Source organism: Gymnoscopelus braueri (genome assembly GCF_963280865.1).
Source record: "Gymnoscopelus braueri genome assembly, chromosome: 14".
NCBI classification, from domain to species: domain Eukaryota; kingdom Metazoa; phylum Chordata; class Actinopteri; order Myctophiformes; family Myctophidae; genus Gymnoscopelus; species Gymnoscopelus braueri.
The window spans coordinates 8410335-8419272 of NC_137619.1; the positions used below are offsets into that span (position 1 = coordinate 8410335).

Consider the following 8938-nt stretch of genomic DNA (forward strand, 5'->3'; position numbering starts at 1 on the left):
AGAGTCCATTTGGTTCCATTTGTACACTGTCAGAGTTACAGACCCATAAGGGTCCATTTGGTGCCTAATCTATCATTTAGCTGGGGACCCCCTGGAACTCCCTCAAGGACCCCTGGGGGTCCCCGGACCCCACTTTGAGAACCAATGGTGTAGTGTGTACACGCACATCCCGTCGTGGAGGAACAGAACACCCACAAACACCCGCGCATATAAAGATCTAACAGGCGGAGCCGTTCCCCGTCGGCCGTTGCCAACACACACACGCGCGTGCGAGCCGTTGCGAGCGCGCACAAACAAACACACACACACACACACAGGGCCGCTTCTCCCTACACGCACACTACACAGGCTGCGTGGGGCCCCGCCCCACGCAGGGCCCCTACCCACCGGAAAAAAAAAAAAAAAAAAAGATCTTTTTTTTTTTTTTTTTTTTTAACGGACCCAATCCGCCCAGAACCGCAAAAAAAAACGCGGACCCCCGTGAAACATCGCGGACCCCATCGGCTGTTTTTTTTTTTCATGAAGAAATTTCCCTGGGGTCTCCAGGCCGTGACCTACAGACATGGCGAAGGAAAACTGTGAACACAGCCACGCATGCAAGATGTTGCACATGAACGCAGCAGCCGCACTGAGGCGCTCCAACACAAACACTCTGACATTAAGCTTCACACAACAAACATCAGCAGCAAACATTCACCACAATGACAAACAAATTACGTCCGCGCAAAAATAAGCGAGGGCTCGCTTATTTTGTCTTTCCCTCCCTCCCTCTCTTCCTCTCTTCCTCTCTCTCCCTCTCTGTCTCTCTGTCTGTGTCTGTCCGTCTATTCTCTCTCTCCCACCCTCCCTCTCTCTCCCTGTGTGTGTGTGTGTGTGTGTGTGTGTGTGTGTGTGTGTGTGTGTGTGTGTGTGTGTGTGTGTGGTGGGGGTGGGGCGGGGGGGACAGCCATGACGCAAGGGACTTTTGAGATCGCCATCCCCAAAATAGGTTGACTTATTGGGATACATGCGTGTGACTGGTCGCCCCTGCCGGTTCTCTGATTATTTTTTTAAAAATAGGCTCTGTCATGATTAATTGACCACACATATGAAGTGAAACAACTAAATTCTATCCAAACGATATGTTATAAGTGAATTCCGTGCGTCAAAGAAGAAGTTTGAGAGCGTTTAGTAAGCGAAAATAAGAAGTCAAGGCACTCGTACCCTGACTCGCACATCAACAATGGCTGCCGTTCGTCTTTTTCAGGCTGCGAACTCGCCACCTGATTGGCCAACTTTTGCTGTCAATCACAGAACGATGAGCGACGTTGCCATGTCCAGGTTTTGTAAGCGTGAAGTGGGTGTGAATTGGTTAGAGAAAGTGCGTCCACGCATGCGCAGTGCGCGGCTTTGTGTTTTTTCATGAAGCTGGTTGCTTGTTGCTCGCGCACGATCTAGCGCTGCGTTTGGCCTTCTTTTCATAGACCTTGTTGCTTGTAGGGTTCGTTTCGTATGCGCAGTGGATTGGACGCAACGCATGCGCAGTTTGATCTCCCAAGACACCACCCAAGACAGACAGACCGACAGAGTTTACTCAAATTATATGTAAGATACTGTGCTGTACGGGTGAATATATGGCAATAGTACAAGACAACTTGTTTTCAAAGTTGACTCAGTGTAAAGTATATCTGATGTTGGGACTGAGTTTGATTGAGTGAGTGACTGAATGAATGCAACAGATTGACAAGCCAGCCAGAAGCAAGGATTGATACCATTTTGTTTTTGGTGTTGCTTGTATGGCTGTTACTTTATGGTTTATTTGGGGGGTTCTGTAGTTACGGTGACCAGAGATGTCCCAGTTTGGCCAGGATTGTCCCTGTTTGAATCTGTGCGTCCCGAGTCCCGACAAATATCTCGAAAACACACAAAAAAATCCTGTTTTTTAACTTTCACTGTCTACCGTATTGTCCGGGTTTTTAACCACCATTAAAATAATATCACTTTTTTTTTGTGCTTTCATAGATGTTTATCATGTCTCTTCTGTTCTGGTGAAGGTGTAGTCACTATAGGCGTGCTAAGTGCTAAAATAATTGTCCCCCATCCTGATGAAAAGAAAATGTCAAAGGCATTGTCAGAAATTGCGAGAATAGCAGATCTACAAGCTCACCACACGGCGTGATGTGACGCGTTGTGAGCTTGGAGATCGACTATTTTGGCTACTTTTGAATTCAGATTTTAAGTGATTACCCAATGGTGGAAAAAGTACTCACATTTCTTACTTAAGTAAAAGCATCAATACTTCATTGTAGAAATACTCTGTTACAAGTAAAAGTCTTGAATTCAAAATTTGCTTCAGTAAAAGTACAAAAGTATTGGTATCAAAATGTAATTAAAGTATCAAAAGTAAAAGTACTAAAGTTTTCAAATAATTGTAGTGGAGTTAAAGTACACTATTTGCCTCTGAGATGTAGGGGAGTAGAAGTAAAAGTACTGAAAATTAGAAATACTCCCGTAAAGTAAAAATGCCTTTACTTGAGTAAATGTTACTTTATACCACTAACCCTACCGATAGTATAGTAGCCTATCTTTGCGTGGCTCAGCGCTGAAACCTGGGGTTGATGCACTGCCCTATAGATGTATCTCATGAGAGTCATGAATCCCTATGACACACTAATGTTCCCATGGCTCTAATTTATTGGAAATATTGTCACCATTTTTTTTACATTGTAATATATGCAGCATGTTTATCTTCCATCATATACTGTATATTTGTCTTTTTACAGTCTTGTTTTTGCTAAAAGAACCATTAATAACAACAACTGAGGGAGGCTTTAAATGCAGTTACTTGGTCACATTTCCTCTATTACTCCTACTCTGTATATTATCAAGACATTGTGTAATTACACTGTAGTAAGAGAGGGTAATAATCTGGTATCTTAATTAGTCATTACATTACAGTTTTTCCATACCTGAAATAAAGTCTGTCTGATGTTCCTGTGTATGTTTGAACTTTGTTGGCCAAGGTTTTAAAGGGATAGTTCACCCAAAAAAATTACTTTTTTCTCTATCGATTAGTCCCCCATGGAATCTTGAATTCATGGATATTTATTTTGTTTTTGTCGCATTCCTAAGCCAATCATATGATGACCAGCGGACCGGTAGGAGACACAAAGGAGACTCTTTGTGTCTCCTACCGGAACTGCTGCCGGTCATCAAATTTTGGCTTAGGAATGCGACAAAAACAAAGAAATACAAACAAAGACAAAATATATATATATATATATATATATATATATATCCATGAATTCAAGTCTCCATGGGGTGAATACTCGATAGGAAAAATAATTGAGGGTAAAGCCAGATTTATGTATGGCTGAAACGCGTAATGCGACGCATTGAACATCCAGCTAAATTAGCTGATCTACAAGCTCACAACACAAGCTTTTGTATTAATGTTAGATTATCAATATAATCGTAGTGTTTTGAATTTTTTGGGGGGGGGCCCACTTTGCAATGTACTCACAGTGTGGGCCCCGCCCCGGCCCACTGTTTGGGAATCGCTGGCATAGGGAAATACTAGAGGATCTAGTATAGAGCCCTGGTGGACCCTGGTCAACTAAGTACGTTTTTAAGTGGTACCACATGTTCTCTCCTCTCTCACTCTCTCTCCATCTTCATCCAAGGGTTTAGATGGTAATAAAGGAGATCAAAAGCATTGCCAACCTCTAGAAGGGGCAGTGGTGGAAAAAGTACTCACATGTTTTACTAAGGTAAAGTATCAATACTGCAAAGTACTTGAGTAAAAGTACAAAAGTATTGGTGTCAAAATATACTTAAGTACTAAAAGCGAAAGTACTCATTATGCACAATATCCCATTTCCCGTGTTTCCAAATGTATAAAAATAATTTGAAAATACCCGATCTACAAGCTCAGAACGCGACGCGTTGTGAGCTTTTAGATCGGCTATTTTCAAATAGCCATGGCTAAAGATGCTTATGTATCCGGTAGGAGACTCAAAGGAGTCTCTTTGAGTCTCCAACCAGAAATACACCCATTCATCAAATTATTGGCCTAGGAATGCGACAAAAACTAAAGAAATCTCCATGAATTCAATGCTTCATGGGTGATTGATAGAAAATAAGTAATTATTTGGGTGAACTACTCCTTTAAGTGGAGACCTGAGTGGGCCCTGGTCCAGATAGAGGTCGGGAACCACTGGTTATAATGGCTGGGCCGCTTCCTTCAGTAATCACGCTCAGCCTTTTGTTTGAAGCTCTGTGCTTCAGCTGCTTTAGGAGTTCTGAGGCATGAGGATATTACTGAGGACAGTTTAGAGAGAGTACAGCCTTACAGGACAAGCCATTTGCCTGAGAGTCAGTGGTGGAAAAAGTGCTTTAAAAAGTATTAATACTGCAATGTAGAAGTATTCTGTTACGAGTAAAAGTCCGGAATTCAAAATTTACTTTACTAGTAAAAGTAGAAAAGTATTGGTGTCAAAATGTACTTAAATTACCAAGTAAAAAGTACTCATTATGCAGAATATCCCATTTTACAAGTTTTCAAATGTATGCGTCACATGTCGCGACGCATTGTGAGCTTGTAGATCTGCTCTTTTCAAATAGCCAAAGTTTAAATAGGGCTGAAGTAGTTAATGTATGTTTTTGAATGATAATCTAAATCTACAAAGTAACTAGTAACTAAAGTTTTCTAATAATTGTAGTGGAGTAAAAAGTACAATATTTGCCTCTGAGATATAGTGGAGTAAAAGTGGAAGTACCTCAAAATTGTAAATACTCCAGTAAAGTAAAAGTACCTAATTGTACTTAAGTACAGTACTTGTCTACTTGAGTAAATTTACATAGTTACTTTCCACCACTGCTGAGAGTGCACGGGGATGGCAATTCATTCCATTTTAGAGTGAGGGCCTTGAGGCAAAACCAAGCAGTTTTTTATAATGATACTGCATTGTGTGGTTGTCACCAATCAAAAAGCTCCATATACTTTTGCATTCTCAGACAAATGACTCATTGAAATTTCCATTTTTAAACCAGAAAACAAACAAAAACACGACACAGCTCGGCACAAACACGCTTTTTTGCTTTAATATATAAAACAAAAAGGCACATCTGTCGAGCATTACGCGTACTTTCAGTCCGTTATCGCAGTATGTGTTGAGAATAATATTGTCTCTTCTGATACTGGTAGAAGTGATCCTATATTGATAAGACTGTTGAGTTTTGTGAAACATTCCTGGGATTAAGACACCTGTAACATTGGCATACAGCCCTTCCCCCCACCCCTCAAAAAAAAAGAGACAGAAATAACAGTAATGTCTACATTCCAAATTCTCCAGATTCCAGGGGCATCGGTAGACCGTGCTACATCCCCCCCTGAAACAACATCTCTTTGCTTTACCTATTTAACCACATGAACCCTCGCAAATCCCTGTTCTGGCCATGTCATAATAGTCCAATGTTCAGCGAAAATAGGCAAAAACATACTGTGGAAATGGGAGATTTACAAGCTCACGATGCGTAGCGATGTGATGCAATGTGAGCGTATATATCAGCTATTTTCAGTATAGATAGGAAAAAAGGAGTAGTATATAAGACTCCTGAGGGACCCCGGTCAACTGAAGTATATAGGCTTTAAGTGTTTCAAATACCCGACACAAAACCGTAGAAGTATAAGTCATTTTCTCATACTGTAGCTTCATTTGATTGACTTGGCAGCAGATTTGAATGGGGAACACGAATGACACCTTCATGTGTGTGAACCACGGGTATGTCACCTTCTGGAAACCCACCACTACAGCTATATGTACATAATAGCCTTGAGATGAGACGCTGGTAAAACCAGAACCCCTGAAACAGGGGTTCAGGCAAATAGAAACAAGAAATGGAATAGAGGCTATAGACCCCTTTAAAGGAGAATTTTGGACTAAGGTTTTCTTACCTTTTCTATGACGTTATGATATCTTAGGATGAATGGTACAGTAGAAAAATGTCATAACTCCATCCCGGGTCCGCCACAGCTTAAAACGTGCGCGGATAGGCTAGATCGCATATTTTGATAGCTTTTTTATTTTAATTTTTTGAGAGAGATCTGACATTTAGTGACAGAACACAGTCCAACAAAAAACAGAAGTCTCGCTAGACGAGAATGAAATCGAGATTTCAATCTCATCTAGCGAGACTTAGATTGTTTTTATTTATTTTCAGATCTAAAAAAAATACAAAAAAAAAGAAGCTATTAAAATATGCGATCTAGCGCAAGGCCTATCCGCTGTGGCGGACCCAGGATGGAGTAATGAAAATGTTCTACTGTACCATTCATCCTAAGATATCATAACATCATAGAAAAGGTAAGAAAAACTTAGTCCAAAATTCCCCTTTAACAGACGACGTCACACTGATAAGAACCAGTATGCGCGGGCAGGCCGGCACCAAATGAACCCCATTCTGTCAGGTCTCACTAGGAAGTGCCTCACTATAGCCAACACACAAGAGGAGGTTGAATGAACTGAAACCAGCGAAACCCCGAAACAACATGTTTGGAATTGATTGCGTGATGCAATCACCTGTGTGTCCAGTCTCAATGTTGGTAAACAAATAATTGGTCGATTGAGTCATCATCACACAAGACTACAGTACATATAGCTTAACCCTTTAAGAGTGGGAAAGCATCTGTGTCATTTTAACATTTCTTTGGGCTCTTCAAAAATAGCAGATCTAAGAGCTCATAACCGAGTGCTGCGCCACAAGCTTGTAGATCAGCTATTTTTTAAATCTTGAAGATTTGTGCAAATCTTTTAATATATATACAATTTTTTGGTAACTCAAATCTTTGCTTCTGGGAGGGGACCCTGGAAGTAAATATTTTGGGATGGGAAGGGGGTCCACGGACAAATACATGTCATTTTGGGTGGTCCTTGACAGTTTGAAAAAACACTGTTAGGATTTAGAAGACATTTGTAGAATCCCCAGAAGCAAAGATTTGAGTAAAAAATGTTTAAAAAACATATATATTCAGACAGAGATTTGCACACATTTTCAAGATCTTTCAAAAATAAATAGCGGATCTACTAGCGCGGTACTCTGTGCCGCGCTAAGAGCTTGCATATCTGCTATTTTTTAATTTTTTAATCATTTCCATTTTGAGATTTTCCGGAGGGAGGGGTTTTACCAGGCTATAAAAAATTGTTATAGCTAAAAAATCTAAAATGACATGCGTTCCCAGATTGAATGGATTAAATAACACAGTGACAGTGAACAGATAGGACCTGGTCATAGTGAATGATGTGCAGGTGGGAAAGCTCAGGTAACTGCAGGGATGATGAGAACAGTGGGACCAGGTGTGTAGATGGATGACTGTGATGAAGAAAGGTGAGGAAGGAAACTCTGAAGGCATCTGGTGGATAAGTAGAGAATAGCAGATCTGATTTATTTGTTACTTTCTATTTCAAGACAGTAGGCCTATGATGTCTTTATGACATAGAACTAGGGACGCACCGATATATCGCCCACTCCAGGCCTGGCACCACGGGGGGGCCTGAGGGGGCCTGGCCCCCTCAGTTTCAAATTGTGCCCCCTCAGTTTATTTTGGGGAAAAAAATCAAAATTAAAATGTATTTTTTTATAATTATTTTTTTTATAATTATTTTTTGGTAAAATCAGGCAAAAATAAGAATTAAATAACATAAGCCTAACCTAACCCTAACCCTAAACCCGAAATAAAGTAACAAAAAAACGCACAAAAACGGCCACAATCCGCGCAATTAACCGCAAAGCGACTGGTGTGCCCCCCCACAATTTTCAACTGCCCCCTCAGTCATTTCATCCTGGCGCCGGGCCTGCGCCCACATATCGGTACCGGCAAAAAAAAACTAAAACCTTTTTCTTTTATCGATAAAGTTAGTTGTTTTTACTCTATGGTGTTTGTGATATGACATGTAAACTTACCATAATCACAGTAAACATTATCATGTCATATTCAAGGGCTTTATTTTTACTAACTCAAGTCACTTTCAGTTGAGCACAGCTGACGCTCGTTGACACTCGTTAATGTTACTTGCATCAAGGCAATTATGTTGTGTTTCTGCAGAACAGAACAGTTATTTCTTATAATGAAGATTTATTTGTTTCTCTGGCACAAAAGGGGGAAATAATAACACCAAAAAATAAACAAATATCTGTATCAGTATCGGCTATCGGCTAAATTGTTATTTTAAACATCGGTATCGGCCAATAATTTCCATATCAGTGCATCCCTACATACTGTACGTATACAGACATACAGTACACACACACACACACACACACATTTGAGTGAGAGTGCATGAGTGCTTACCACTTAGTAATCCTTTCTTTTTTGAAGACAGTGTTGTATGACATTTTTGATTACATAGTATCACTTTCCTAACACAGTAAGAGATGCTTTGATGACAATATAGAGTGATTTTTGTTCATACTACGTATGGTAGTTGTATGGCTTTTAGCTTTTTAATACATAGTTATTTCTGACACGGCTTATAGCTGATGAGGTAAGGTTTTCAACCTTTTTTATATTTCCTTGCAGTCACTTTACTAAGAAAACATTGTTCTTTCAACTCTTTCCTCGCAGTATTTCAACTATCTTGGTTTTTGTTTCAATTAAATTACTCAGTATTGCACTGTGGTTTGTTTTAGTAGTCTACAAGATTTATTCTGCAGTTTCTCATATGATGGCGACTTTCCTACTGGATCCTGTCTTTGCATGTCGGCTCTAAAAAGAAACAGCTGTCAACTACTAGCGATACAGTGGTGGAAGAAACTAAAATTTGTCAAGTTTTAAACTTTTTTCCAAAGTACAAAATAGGGTTTTGTAATAATAATCTAAATCTGCAAAGTAACTAAAGTCATCAAATAATTGTAGTGGAGTAGAAGTATAAAGTGTTGAAAATTTGAAATACCGTAGAAT

General features: G+C 39.9%; 1 protein-coding gene across 2 annotated transcripts in view; it reads left to right on the forward strand.

Annotated features, from left to right (window-relative positions):
* Positions 1–8938, forward strand: part of fbln7 (fibulin 7) — a 156552-nt gene that overhangs the window by 22274 nt on the left and 125340 nt on the right. The window contains exon 10 of one of the 2 annotated variants that reach the window (XM_080448651.1): positions 4749–4794. The exons of the other annotated variant lie outside the window; for it this stretch is intronic. The gene's annotated coding sequence lies outside the window, so the exon portion shown is untranslated. Of the gene's footprint in view, positions 1–4748; positions 4795–8938 lie in introns of those variants that run through there. 2 annotated transcript variants of the gene reach the window in all.